This window comes from Acanthaster planci, linkage group LG08 (genome assembly GCF_054643075.1).
Source record: "Acanthaster planci isolate LZ-2023a linkage group LG08, COTS_SCS, whole genome shotgun sequence".
Taxonomy (NCBI): Eukaryota; Metazoa; Echinodermata; class Asteroidea; order Valvatida; family Acanthasteridae; genus Acanthaster; species Acanthaster planci.
In genome coordinates this window covers 15208507-15223637 of record NC_141784.1, presented here as the reverse complement: position 1 = coordinate 15223637, position 15131 = coordinate 15208507, and the positions used below count along the sequence as shown (strand labels likewise).

At 42.0% G+C, this 15131-nt stretch overlaps 1 protein-coding gene across 2 annotated transcripts in view; it reads left to right on the top strand.

The window, feature by feature from the left end:
* The window catches only part of LOC110988718 (tropomodulin-2-like), a 154153-nt gene that overhangs the window by 20699 nt on the left and 118323 nt on the right, over window positions 1–15131 (top strand). The gene's annotated exons all lie outside the window — the stretch shown is intronic.

The window sequence follows — 15131 nt, the reverse complement described above, 5'->3', positions numbered from 1 at the left end:
CAAGCTTACTTGGGTGGGACTCGAACCCACGACCTCCTGTTACATAACACCGCAGGATCTGGGCTCTTTTTATAAGGCTGCTGTCCTGGCTGAAATACTCAGGCGTCAATGAAGGTCACCTGTCACCTTAGAGTAGTACCTAAAGATTACTTTGTGTGGTTATAAATGACCGTTAAATGAAATGATGAATTTTTGAAAACGTAAAATCTTGAAAATGAGACGGCATCTTGTCTTGCTCGAGAAAAATCCACCCGGCAGCAAGTGGGTAAACTTTTAATTAGGCCTATAACAGTATTCAGAAAGTGATAACATGTCCTAAGAAGTGAAATTTAGTTGCGAAATTCACTTAGAAAACACTTACCTTAGGTTTTTCAGGAGCATTGTTTCAAAAAGGAAGTATAGTCACAGATTTCAATAAAGGATTTTGAAAACGGAAAACTTGATAGTCATGGCGGCTCAGCATCATCAACATTGAAAAATGCCCTGGCATGAAGTGATTAAAGGTTATTTGCTAACTGATTTAACAAAAAATTAAATTCTGGTTATTGTGAGTTGATTTAATGAAAACAAAAACAACCTTTATCAGTTTATTATAAATCTTTCTCTTGCTTTGTCACAGTCATAGCATTTGCCTACCAGTGTATACAAAAAGGGATAAGTATTATTACATTAGGTCAATTTATTTGTTTTTGTGCCAATTACAGTGGAGTGTCCCTGTAATGAACACGGCTCTAACGAACAAGGTAAATTTATGGGTGATAATTACTTGGAAGTTGAGGAGAATCGAATTCATGAAAAGACAACGGCCAACACATGGTGCTGTCTGTGTCGTTTTTGGTAGCCTGCATACTTGTATGTTGATGTGTCCACAGGTGACAATGCACACTGTCAGCCAAGCATGTGTATGCAACACTTGTGACTCTGGTACGGAAAACTTGCATGATAATCTTTCAAAAGCTGGAAGATTGGCTCTCAAAAATTACCAAACCAGAAAATATATGAGTCTTTATTCTAAATATGGGGCAAAATGTGTGACATGGTGGTCAAACTTTCAAAATTGTCTAAACAAATTCGAAACTTGTTGATATGTAATTGATAATACATACATGCAATAAATGGAAATGATTTTTGCTTTGAATAACTACTTGACGTGTACAAACTCAATTTGTGCAGTGGTGCGGGAAATTATTTGATGTGTAACAGAGAAACCAAATATGATGGTTCCATTTTTGGTTAGTAAAGGTTTCTTTTCAACTGTTGCCAATTTTGTTTTGTGTACATATCATATATTCTCATCACTAGTTGTTTTTTTTCTAGATAGGGTTTCAGGCGGCATAAAAATGGGCAGACATTTTCCCCCAAAATTCACTTTTTGGTTTTTTTTTAATTATTTTGGAAAGGTTTGTTTGGTTTAACACAGAGTTGCTTATAGCAAATATTTTGCACAGCTCATAGATATGCATGACATTTAGCTTGTGCACCTTTGCCAGAAACATTAACCCCAACAGTCCTCAATCCTTTAACAGGTCAAGAATTGAGGACTGTTAGGGTTAAGTGTTTTCAAATTTTTAGTTTAATAAACAGCTTTATGATTCATTTCACGTGTAACAGAGAAACCGGTTTCTTTGTTACACGTGGGAAAACCGTCACAATACAAACATTAATTTACACTGGGAACGGCATTAGATTTTGTTGTAACAATGGCAACAACATTTCATGTTTCCAGTCAATGAATAGTGATCTCAAATAAATAAGGGATACAAATATACTCTAAAACCTCTCCATATTTCCAATGAATGGGAATTAATGTGAAGCAATTTTAATGTCATAAAGCATTACAATTGTCACCAAACATTGCACATATTGCAGTGGGTTCAACATTTGTGACTAAAAAATGAAACCTTTTATAATACAAATGTAGAAAAACTAAGCATTGGGGCGTAAAAAAGAATTCTTGTTAAAGGAGAATCTTACATTTAAAGTCCTGTTATTAATGAGGTTTGACTGACAAACTTGTCACACACCCACTGACCTACTTGAAAGTTAAAAACATAACTTCTGTCTTTACTGGATAATGAAGAAAATTTCAAAGAATTCAGAGTTGCAGAGATACATGTATTTAGATGCCGGTTCACTTTTACACTAATATAAAGTGTAATGCAAAGAAAGTTTGATGTCACGAAGCATTTATGCCAAAAAGTTCAACAAAATCCCCACATCCAATTTTGTGATTTGAGCTGTATGCTAATGTCGCTAGGCCAGCCAGTCGTGACATCGTTAACGGACATTAGCATACATTACAGGGAAACTCGCAAAATGAAAAATGGTGACTTCCATCTCGGTGACAAGCGTTTTCGATTCGAAGGGGAAAAATGTTTCCTTTCTTCCATTACACTCACTTTTATTTGTGAGTTTTAAGTGGCTATTGTGCTCCTGTTTACGTTGAGTTTCTGGTAAATTTTGCCTTCATGTCTTGAAAAGAAACCCGCATCCCGTAACTTTTTGTCACAGCGTAACGTGCGAGCAACGAAAACTTTGATCAAAATTTCTGGACGATGAAAGAATGGCGGGAACTTGGCATGTTTGTGTCATGTGACGATCACGTGACAGCGCACGCAGGCTTGCAATATGATCCCGACTCGGGCGAACGTTGGAAGTTGCATGAAGTTTTTTGTTTACAACATAACGATTTTACGAGTAACCAAAATATTTTTTGACGAGAATTGACAGGGATATCTTCAGAAATGTTTGGGATCTCACACACAAGTTAGTAGGAGATATTTTGGGGAGTACTCAGAGTTGATATTTTAGGTTTTCGAAATGATTTGCAGCAGCTTTTTGTTTGTTTTTAACAGCCAAAAATGTTTTTCACTTCGTAACAACTGGAGAAACGAAATGCTACATTGTTATATCAGATTATGACGGCACCTCTATTCTCAATTAAAATGAATTTCATTTGGAGATTCTTACATTGCGTTTCAGGCAAAGTGTAGCTATTCAGCAAAAATTACAGAGATTGTTCCCGCCCGAGCCTGGTGATACGGAACAGCAACACATATCAGCAAAAGTACCTGTACTATGGCAATCAGCAATTGTCAGCGATTGTTCCCGCCCAAGCCTGATGACGCGGAACAGCAACTCATATCAGCAAATACATAGAGCTATCAGCAAAAATGTATGAAAAGCAATTTCATATCAGCATTTGTTTCCGCCCAAAGCACATGGGGCGGTAAATTAATTTTGGAATGTACCTGCGCAGTACAAAGCCTTCGATATGTAAATTCAAACAGCAATTACATCTGGCAGAATGCAAAATTACCCAACTTTCATGAACAAATTAACAAGGATTTACTCCAGCATACAATAACTTTGGGCCAACCATCAAACGCTGGGATCGGACAGCAATTTCCACGAGGTGCGGCCAACTAATGAGCATTTCCAAAAACCACTTACGGCTATTTATGTCAAATGACAGAAATTAGTGAGTACGAAATGGCTTTTCTTAATTTGGCCCTGAATAATCTAGTGTCTCCCCCGACAAAGGAAGGGGTCAGGCCTTTCCTTTCGGCACATTCTTATAAGTGTCGTAAATAAGAATACAGTGCCTTAAAACCGAGGTCAATTTGCAGTCCCTGAATGAAATTCATGCCAAATGGGCTTGTTGCTGAATGAAGTCGGCAACATGACCGCCGCCAAATAGACCTCAGGTGGTGGTATTAAGGGAGATGCAACAGGCAAACAATATGGCGCCGGGGCTTGGTAGAAGTTGTTGAGGATGAATGAACAACTATCATCAGTCAAATGAAACTCATCCGCATTATATAACGCAGCGGATGACCACTGGATCTGGGGGTGCCAAATAACACCCTTGTGATAATAATGAATGAACGTACGCATTCAGCGAACGTCGCGTACGCTCGAGGGAACTCTTCTTCAGGTTGTGAGGGTAAGTTTGGCGGGGCAGTAACTCGGAATAAAAAATGACAGTATGCGGCAGTGCTTCTCTGGTCAAATTGATGCACTGTGGTGCTAAAATACACAGTAAATGTTTGTGTACAAGCCCCAGGTCGTTGGCGCCAAACTGCAGGATGATGACTTCAAGAGCGGAACTGCCGAGCATGCTTCCAACAGGAAATCGGAGAACTGGAACATCTGGAGTCTTCACTGTCCCATCCAGTGGATATAGGCCAGCCGATTAAGACGCTCTTCCCAAGGCGATGACCCCGCCTCCCGAGCACACCAGCACCAGCCATCCCCAATGACCCATACAGTTGGCTTGCCAGGGGCCAATTCTTGCAAGAAAAATGAAAAGAAAATTGGAACAAAACATGAGGAAAGTACTTAGGCCAATACAAATGTAGCATTCAATGAAAAATAGCTTGGGGAATCTGAATGTAACGTCGGTAAGCCCGAGATTTCCAACGCCCCAAAATTTTAACATCATCCTCAGACGCACCTGCCATAACCACAGACGTAGCTGTGCCTCTGCGAAAAGAATGAGAGGTAAATCTGGCATCGTAAAGCCCTATAAACTCAAGGGCACGACGGAGTACCGCGACAAACTGGTAACACGTGACAGGACACCCATCGAAATGTGACAAAAACGGGCCCTTGGGGAATGTGGAACAGGCAAGATAAGACAAAGTCGCCCGGACGGGGCACAGCATGTTGTGCCGGCTATGCGCTGCTGGGATCGAAACTACATAACCATGGCCATATTGATCTGTTTTCGAGTGACGTAGGATAAGTTCGACCCTTAAAGGGGAGTCTTTGATGGTAACATCAGACCGACACAATGGGCTAGAAGATTGGTGGGATTGGGCAGTATATTCCCCAATGCAAAGGAACCCAAAAAACGCAAGTAAGAAAGCCACTCGGAAAAGCCGAGCCTCGAAATTACTCGAGCAAACAGCCTGCAAGGCTGGGACCATACGACATAATATATCATATGTGATAGAGCACCGTCTGTCGCGACGACTGCTACGCCTACGACATCCCTCCTGTAAAAGTTTGACCAGAAAATGCTAAGTTAAATCAGGATAACTCATTAACTGCAAATTGGAGGAAACCCCCGAGACGTAAGAGGTAATCGTTGTGGGGGCATACCCAGATACTGACAAAAATGCAATAAATCGAATTATCTGAAGCAGGGAGGGGGAGTTCAAGGCGTCGAAACCATGGGTTTGACTATTAAAAACCATTGAAAAAGGTGCCAAGCCCTCTGATAAGACAAGTTCGTGTGGGGGGCCACCGCATCATGCAAAACACTCTGGACCTCTAACTGAAGACACTCCACTGGTTGTCGGGCATGGGGGTCATATCGCGGTCTGCAGCAGGTGCGAGATGACGAAATCTGGTCATCTGAAAACATGAAAGAGCATCAGCAATGCCATTATCCAGGCCTGGAACCTGCTGAGATCGAAACTGGATATTATATGTGAGACATGTCACCACGAGGCATCCCACCAAATTCATCATTAAGTGACATTTAGACGTTTGTCTGTTGATGACACTAACTGCAGCCTGATTGTCACACCAAAATATCACGCATTTATCATGCAATGGGACAGCCCACTGCTGGACCGGTAGCGCAATGGGGAACAACTCCAACCAGGCAATAGAAAGGGACTGACTTTTTACATGCTTGGGCCACTTCCCTTGACACCAATGCCCAGCAAAGTAAGCCCCAAAACCAATTTCAGCAGAAGCATCAGTGTACATGTGCAATTGGTCACTATTGTACCATACCGAATCCAGAAATATTATCGTTCCGCTGAAATGTGACAAAAACAGCTGCCATGCCAGCAAGTCTGCACGTGTACCTTAAATGATGCCAATTTTGTGATAAGGTTTGGAGATACCCTTTAGCCAGATCATGCAACCGATGGAGAAAGGCCCTACCAGGTCTTACTGCCTTACAAACAAAATTCAGACGACCAAGCAGGGACTGAAGATTGCGTGGTGTGATTTTCTTCTGATTGAAACACTAACAATCGTATTTTGTAAAGCAACTGGCTTATCAGTCGGGATTTGAATCTGTCGTGCAACCGTATCAATCACTAAACCCAGGAAAGTGAGGTTCGTAGCTGGACCGTTGGTTTTTTCTTACGCGATGGGTACCCCAAATCGCTGACAAACTACTCTGAAAGATTGGAGGGAACGCGCGCACTCGGCATGACTAGCCCCAACGAACAGGAAATCATCCAGATAATGCACAATGTTAGGAGATTCGGCCACCTTACAAGTACAGTACTCAAAGAAAGTACTGAACCACTCGAACGTAACACAGGATATTGCACAGCCCATAGGCATGCATTTATTGAAATAAAATTGCCCGTTATGGGAAAAACCAAGCAAATCAAAATCGCTTGGATGGACGGGAAGCAAATGAAAGGCCGACTTAATATCTGGCCTAGCCATCAGGGCATTATGTGGTAAACCTGCGATCATAGTTATCGCCTCATCAAAACTCGTGTATGAAACGGTGGTGTCTGCGGGATCAATGAAATCATTCACCGATTTGCCGATAGGGGACGACAAATTATGGATTAACCGAAATTCACCCTGAGTCTGTTTGGGCACCAGGCCCATAATTGAACAATGGAAATGAGGAAGCGGCTGGGATAAAAACGGGCCAGCAACTCGACCCAAAGCAACTTCACGAATTTTTGACTGCAGAATGTTGGGATGTTTGCGAGCAAATGCAGAATTACGAGCAGAGGTACTAACCCTGGGACCTAAATAGCCTACCCGGAAACTGCGCAAAAAACCTTCTTGCAAAATGTGGGAGTCCTGAGTATTAGGGTAAGCCCGTAAAAAAGGGAGCATACTACTTAGTTTTACCGGGGTTGGTGCCAGCTGCCAGCACCCGTGCTGTGACGCAAGACTGTGAGTTTCCCCGACAACAGGTTGCAGGGTGGCCAAATGCCCTGCAGGTGGAGCAGCAATGCGCGAAGCAACACAACGGGCGATTGCACTGACCGCGGTTGAAGTCGTTACATGTAGGTTGACCAACCCCGGTGACTGGGTGCCGACCAGGCCCGAAATTGGACTAGGGGTTGGCGGGGCGGATGCAATTGGTGATTGGTGATATGTGATCTTGAGTTGGGGTAGGCTCCAAGCAGGGCGGTTGAGGAATGGTGGGTGGCTGCATGAAGTGGTGGGCTTGTACACCTCGGCTGGCGGTGGGGGTGTGCCATGGTTGCAGCTGGAGGGGTTTCTGTCAGGCTTGGGAAACGAGGTTGCCAGTGAGCAGAGTGCCATCGTAAGGGGTGCATGTGGAACAATGGGCAGGTACATTTATTTGCGTAGGAATCTTCTGTTGTGCAGTGTGACTGCCCAGAGCCATCCACTCTCACCACATATTGGTCAAATTGGCGTACTTCAACGATGATCCCGTTCTTGTCCCACTTGGTGGGGTGGGGAGTGGTCTGATTCTGGATGCAAACACAATTCCCAACTGTAAGCTGGGGGGGAGTACGGGTATGTTCAGAGAGTCTTTTAGCGGCACTCCTGTGATAGTAGGGTTTCACGCCATGTTGCATGTGGCTGATACTTGCCCGGGTGGATGGGAATGAAGTCCCATATGGGCCGTCCAAAGATGCACATGGCAGGAGAGAGATGCATGTCACAATCAGGAGCATTGCAGTATTGAAGCATGGCTCGTTGGAACTGGTAGGTGTTAAGTGTGCCCTCAGAATCAGTGTTGTCTGTGAGGAGACGTTTCACAGTTTTAACACCTACCTCTGTACGGCAGTTGCTGTGGGGGGAGGCAACAGATGATATGCGGTGCCTGACGCCCCAATCTCGGAGGAACGTGGCCGTCTTGATCTCGGGGCCGCCATCAGAAGTGAGCTCGTCGCTGATGCCGTAAGTGACAAAGATGCAACGCAGGGCAACGATGAGGCCAGCAGAACCATTGGCTGCTTCCTCCACAATTAGCCAGTTGCTGTATCTGTCCGAGGCTGACAAGTAGTTATGACCACGGTAGTGAAAGTAGTCAGCAGGGAGGCATTGGAATGGGTACAGTTATGGCCAGAGTAAAGGTTTACACAATACAAGATAATGTGTGTGTATAGGGAGTGGAAGACACGCTCTTTATAATGTGTGTGCAAGAATTCAAAACACGCAGTTGCAGTTAGCCCGGATAGACCTGTAAGCCCCTACCAATTCGAGCCAATTAAAGTCAACCGCAATCCCCGCGTACGTCGCTGAGCATGATACACGAATAAGCAGTTGGCAAATCGGTGTCAAATTCACATATTTATCAGTTCATATTCAGCGGGATACACGAAGAAACACGCAATGTCTCACAGACCATATTTCAGTGTCCTGCGTGAGAACAAAACTGTCCGTGATCAAAACAAAGATTCAACGTCTCCCAATGAAAAGGATCGTCAGTAGCGGCCCAGCGGCCAAATGAACCCTCACACATTTAACAAAGCTATTTGCGTTCGAAGTAGCCACTTCATGAAAACAGAAGCTGACAGAATGTTTCCGTAAAATATAAATTTGTACGAGAAAAGGAATATGCCCAACCCCAAAGTATGATTTTGCAAACACTTTGAAATAATTATTTTTCCTAGCTGCACCATCAAGCAAACAGACTTTTGGTGGAAAATAGAGCCGTAATTTCTTTGAGGTTTATGGAAACCGTTGCATGCTCGGCAGATTTAATGCAACACATGGAGTTAGTTGTTGTCACTGAAATCGTGAAACAATTTTTTTTTTCATTGGACGGGTGACCAACCACCCAATCGACCCTGTGGCTTCAATCGCCGAAAAATACTTTTTTATGCAGCCGACCCTATCTTCAATTTCCTTAAAAAAATACAATGACCTTCAAAATTGTGTAAATAAGGACATATTTTTTCATCAAAGTTGTTTCTTTCCCAACTGAACTAACCGGACGATACATGACCCAGCGGTCAGCAAACTAGTGTCGAATTCACTTATTTATCAGTCCATATTCAGCGCAATCCAAGAAAACACACACAGCGTAAAAAGAGGTGTTTGTGTGTCCTGTGTGAGCCTGAGAGCAAACATCTGTACAACTGTCAGTGATCAAAGCAAATGAATTAACTCCCAATGAACAGGATCGTAAGTAGCGGCCAGATGAACCGCCACACATTTGACAAAGCTATTTGCGTTGGAAGTATCCACTTCACGGAAAGTTGACAGAATGCTTCTGTAAAATATAAACTTGTATGAGAAAAAATATCAAATCCCCAACTACATATCTGTAAATGCAAACATCCTCAAGTACAGTTATAAAAACAAATTTTTGGTGGACATAATTCGACATGTTATTTGATTGGCCGATGTCAATATCAGCGTGAACAAATTTATCCACTGGAGATAAACAACCGGCCCACAACCCTCTGGCCTACATTTACGTTGAGACAAAACATTCAGTGCTGCTGATTCTTCCTTGAAATTCCTGAGAGAAATGATAAACTGCAGATTTCTGGAGACAAGAAAGTAGTTGTTCACCCGTGTTTTTCCCCGATTGACCTCACTGGACACGAAACACGAGCAAGCGATGTTGAATTCACTTTATTTATCGGCCTTGGTCCTGTAATCCGGCACGATACACAAGAAAACCCAACAGAAAATACTTCCACGTCCTGTGTGAGAATGCGCAACTGCAAAATTATGAACTAGCAACTTTATATGTACAAAAGAATTGTTTTTAGTGCCCAGGTCTTACAAACTCCCAAACATTTGAGAAAAGCGGATAAAAATTCCTGACCATAAACTTTTACGAAAAATATATCTAATCCTAAAATACACATTTACCAACAATGCAAACATGATTTTCATTGATTTTCACACATAGAACAAATGTGAAGCGCTGCAAACCTTGTCACTACTAGATCGGGCTTTGTTGCAGGATCTGGGCGAGTCTTCTGGATAACTGTTTTTGCAAATGATCGGCTTTGCCTGGTCTCTTGTCGTACATGTACATGTACATGAAGTCCGGCATATTTCATGGTGATTGTAAACCTATTGTCTCGCTTCAATACATGAACAATTTTTTTTTTGCATTTAAATGTTTAATAGAGCGTTCAAAATTCCATCGGCCTTTCTTCTCACAGGGAAAAATGTTAACTAAATTTCTTACAATCCTTATGGGGCTAGGGAATCAAGAGTACGAGTGTATAACATGGTTTAGTTTGTGGTATTGAGCCCCTGCTAGCACGCTGTAAAAGATTTGATAACTTCCATGTTGTGGGTATTGAAAGAATTTATAAAAGATACCAGGTTCACACGTTCATTGATTCACTTTTTAAATTTCTTGTGATGAAAAGATATCAGAATTCTTGTATTTATCAAGGAAGACAAGTGTTCTAAATAGCGTTTTGGCCTGAATAGTTCTATTAATTCAAACCGTCTCGTTGAAACAAGCACCTTTCACCTAATGATCCAGAGCCTATCACATTTGGGGTTTTTCCTGTTGCCTGTTTTAATGTACTTGACATAGCAAAGGGCTGGAATTTGCAAGAATGGAGAAGTGTCCTTTCCCGAATTACTCTTTGAAGTTTTAGAGTTAAGCTTAGCATTTACTGTGGTAAATAAGAGCTGCACCATTTTTATGAAAGAACTGTTAGTGCTCAACCGATTTTTGTATTCTCGAAATCAGAAATTTAGGCTAAAGGTCAATTTTAGCTTTTTAAGGTGTGGTTTTAAAAGATGTGGCAATAATATATATGCTGTCCTTTCTCTGACTTGCCTTTTTTCATTTAGGATTATAAGCCCTCGAACTCTTCCTGTGACATGGATGTTCAATACAAATGCTGGAGAACTGGATGAAACTGCTAGCTCTAGCGTTGGCTTTCATTTGGCAAAAATGCTTGTTCAATACGGGCGATTCACAATAGCGCCCCACCAAGAGTTTGCAACACGTTGGCCAATCATAACACGCAAAATTTGTTGACCCTTTCCAAATGCACATTGGGTCAACAAATTTCGCGCACAGTAATTGGCCAACACGTTGCAAACTCTTGGTGGCACACTATTGTGAAACAGCCGTATTTTAATGAATAATTTAAGAGGGAAAATATTACAACCATTTTCAGAAGCCTTTTGTCACAACGAAATCTTGAAAATACCTTCACAAAACTTTGTCGAATAAGTAACCTTTGCAAAAAAAGTACATACAAGTGAATGACACAAACTAGCTGAAGAAATTTGTAATAAGATAAAAAATCTGATAGCCGTAAAAGTAACAATGAACCACTTTCTGAAAATAAAGGAAACACGGGTAGGCTGAAACTCACTGAATACGTCCACATGACTACACGTAGGTGTAACATGATCTGAAAATAGTGTTTCTAGCTCATCACAATACATTTTTATTGTCACCGCCCACATCGACTTCTTTCCCCCATCCCTGATTTTTTGCTCATTTCATATTTTTTATTTAAAAGACATCAATCCCACCATTTTTCATCTATCATTAAACTCGTCTCAATAAACTTACTCAAGTGAAAGTAACACCACACAACAACTTTTGTTCTCTTTTCCATAACAGAAAAATTCAGAAATTACAGAAAAGTCCATTTTAAGTTTTTCTTGACTCTGATCCTTTGTTGTTTTGTTTATTAACTGCCCTGCGCCTCGGCAATCACCAAGGCTGGTTTTCCTCATTAGCCAGCTTGTCACCTAAATGGAAACAAGATGAACAGATTTTTAAAGAATTGCACATGCTAATTAAACTGATTTCAAAAATGAGCTTGATACTTGCACAAAAAACCAATTAACCAACTTACCAGCAGAACTATTGCCCAAGTTTCTTACATGTAAGCCTTGACAAGAGTTTAAAATAATCTGAATTAAAATGCATGGAAGTGATAAAAAAGTTGGTTACTGAAAATCATGTTGAAATAGTCAAAATCTGTTATCAAATTAAAAGCAGTATTTTCCCACCATGACCATTACTGAAAAGGCCAAACTTTCCAAAATACAGTAAAATCTTGACAAGTCAAAGCTCAGGGAAATGGAGGAAAAGTTCAAGTTATCCTATGTTTGAGTTATTGCAAGTTACACGCTTCAGTGCACATGCAACCTTACTGGCTTACAGCAGTTTGCCTGCAAGCTGAGTTGAACACGAAGTGGATTTTAGGCTATCCCTACTGTGCAAGTTTTCTTCAAGCATCATCATTAAACATGTTTTTATGTGGTACATTAATAAACAATAAACCAATGAAGTTATGTACTGGTACCTGTGTCTACGTCTTGGGAATTCATTCATTTGCTTTGCTTGATAGGGCTGTTACCGCATAAAGCAATGCGCGGGCCAGTCGGTCAGGGTTTCCGTGCTGGGTCACGTGATACATGAACGAATCGCTTGAGGTTGCATCATTCGTGCCTGATTTATTTTACGGTTGCGGTTGATGCCCACCCAGTGCTTGTCGACTTGAAAATAGAAGTCCGTGTGAACATGCTCGGCTCATCAAAGAAAAGCCGTGCGCGTGAGCTGGGTGGGTTGGCTAGTTCACTAAGAACTGTGGAGCTATACTGGAGCTTGTTCACTCAGAAAGATGGTTGTTCACTCAGAACAAATATAATGATTCCCTCTGAATGATGGTTGTTCACTCAGAACAAATGATTCCATCAGAATGATGGTGGTTCACTCCGAACAGATGGTTCACTCAGAACAAGCAAGGTTTTAAGTTCCCCTCAGGGAAAACCAGTTTGATTTCCAAACTGGCTTTTCTTCAGGGCCACGCCCTATGTACAATACATGCAGGACATGTACCTCACCACACAGGTGGACTACCCTTCCATACACCACTAAGGCTGCATTGGTTGTGCCTAACAGCACACACACAGGGAAGTGCCTTGGACTATGTTACTCAAGCATGATTAATTTGCATAACATTCCTTGCCACTATGTATTCTCTGACAAATTTGGTTTAGAATAGCCCTCTACACTCTGCAGTGGGTGTGTGGGGACAAGCTCAAATCTGAAAGTAACTCTGAGCCCAATAATTTTTCTTTCTACCAATATTTATATAAACACAGTTTACATGTCTCCCAACTTGTGATTTTAATGTAAACATGATTTATAAACTTCTCACATTGTGACACTATGCATTCATATTTCTTCCTCGAGGTTGTTTCCTTGACGAGCATGTTCCCACAAATTTCATTAGCACAGCTCTAGGTTTCCGTCTACTCAGCTTCCATGAGATTAGACGCTTAAAGGGTGCAGTGTCCCAATTCAAGGAAAATTCTCCGCCAGGCCGAGGCGCACAAAAAGTAGAGATTATTTCAAAAAGAGGGGTCTGTTTGGGCCAAGAGATGGTGGGATTGTGTCAGTATGGCCCAGGATCATCTCTGTAGATTCAGGGGCACCCATCTGGGGGTAAAGCAGACAAAAATGGGATTGAAAATTAGTCAGAAGAGCCCCAGGAAGGTGAGGGATGTCATTTGAAAAATGGCCGCTGGGAGGGCTTGGCAACATTCACTTTTTGGGGGTGAGTTTGTTTTGGGCGGATAATTAAAAAATTCATTGGTTAACTTACTAAAAATTGAAAATCAAATGAAACCTAAAGGACCAAACAACACATTGTTTTTGTTTGAGAGGCCTCAGGGACTTCAGTTGCCTGCCATGGGGCTCCAAACTTGGTTGATTTTACACTATTTTCAATGGAGCTTGAATTGGTTCAGTGCACCCATATGTTCATGTGTGTGTGACCTGGGTTGACCTCTTTCTCCTTGGGTTCCCATAGTGGTTACTTGACTGGCGCAAGTTGTACATTAGGACTTCAGTTGCTTGTAATTCTTAGGCATGGACAACTGTATAGTTAGGTTGCTTAAGGAAGGTTTTTTATTACCTTCGTGAGTCTTGGTTGTCAACTTGTCATTGTCCCATTTTATGCCATACATTCCATAAAACCCGTGCGTACAAGATACATATAGCACAGGTAGTTTTGGGTTCGTTGTGATCAGTGTTGGAATCAACAGTGCCCATACAACAGCACAGTCTATAATAGGTACTTCGTAAAGGCCCAAGCCTTCCTTAATGGTTTATTTTTGGACAGCCATTACAACTACCTGGCTTACTTTACACAGTGTTAACCCTCCTTTGGTTTTACAGCACAAATATGCATGAGTGCCCACAGTCACTCTTTTTCATGTAGTGTCTACACGGAACACAAACATGCACAGGTTCAGTGTGTATACAGTAGGTTGTCAGCACAGCACAAAATGACCCAGGGTCTTTTGTGCAGTCCTCTTCACTGCATTTGGTTTACTGCACAATTATGCACATGAAACAGTGAAACACAGTTGTTAGGCAGCACAAAAGTGCAATCTGATATTCTTGAGAGGGTCTGTTGGTGCAGTGCACAACACAACACAGCTGTGCATCTTTGAGGTGTTTACCAAGTGACCCAAAGAGCGACTTCAGCTTGGGGGGGTGGCAATATCAAAGTTAGCGCCCTCTTGAGATGACGACCACTCACATTTTCAAAACAGCCTTGGTGTCATCTCAGTTGGCCTCCTTGCCCTTCCAGTATTTAGTGAGGTTTTATTTGAGGCGTAGTGGTCTTTGCCCTTCTACAGCTATGGCTGCAGCCTTTTGTTCCATTCAATAACAAGTTCTGCCAGACCACATTACTTGAGGCCTTCCACCTCTAAACCGCAGACAGGATGGACCTTTGTCATTTTGGTATTGTTTCTCTCTCCAAGCCAACCACTGGTCAGAGGAAGACTTCTTTGGTTGGGGCTTCACCACAGGGCAACTTCATTCCCAAAGATTGATCCCTTCATTTGTTGCTCAATCTCAGTTAGGGAAACTCGTGCCATTTGCTTGTTAGAGACAGAGGTTTTAGGGATGTCCCATGGTTTTATCCCTTCATTTTTGCTCAACCACAGTGAGGGTAATTCAATAAGGGGTATTTCCAGTTATTTGTGGGAAACAGTGTTCCACGGTTTGATCCCTTCATTTTTGCTCAACCTCAGTGAGGGGAATTCATGCCTTTACCTCCCCTTTCTGTTAATGAATTCTTCAAGTTACTCATGAGAGAGAGAATTATCCAGAATGCTCCCTTTGCTTCATTTTGGCCACAACAGGCTGTTCCCTTGCCTCATAGGCCTACATGTGTAATTTATTTATTCTCCAG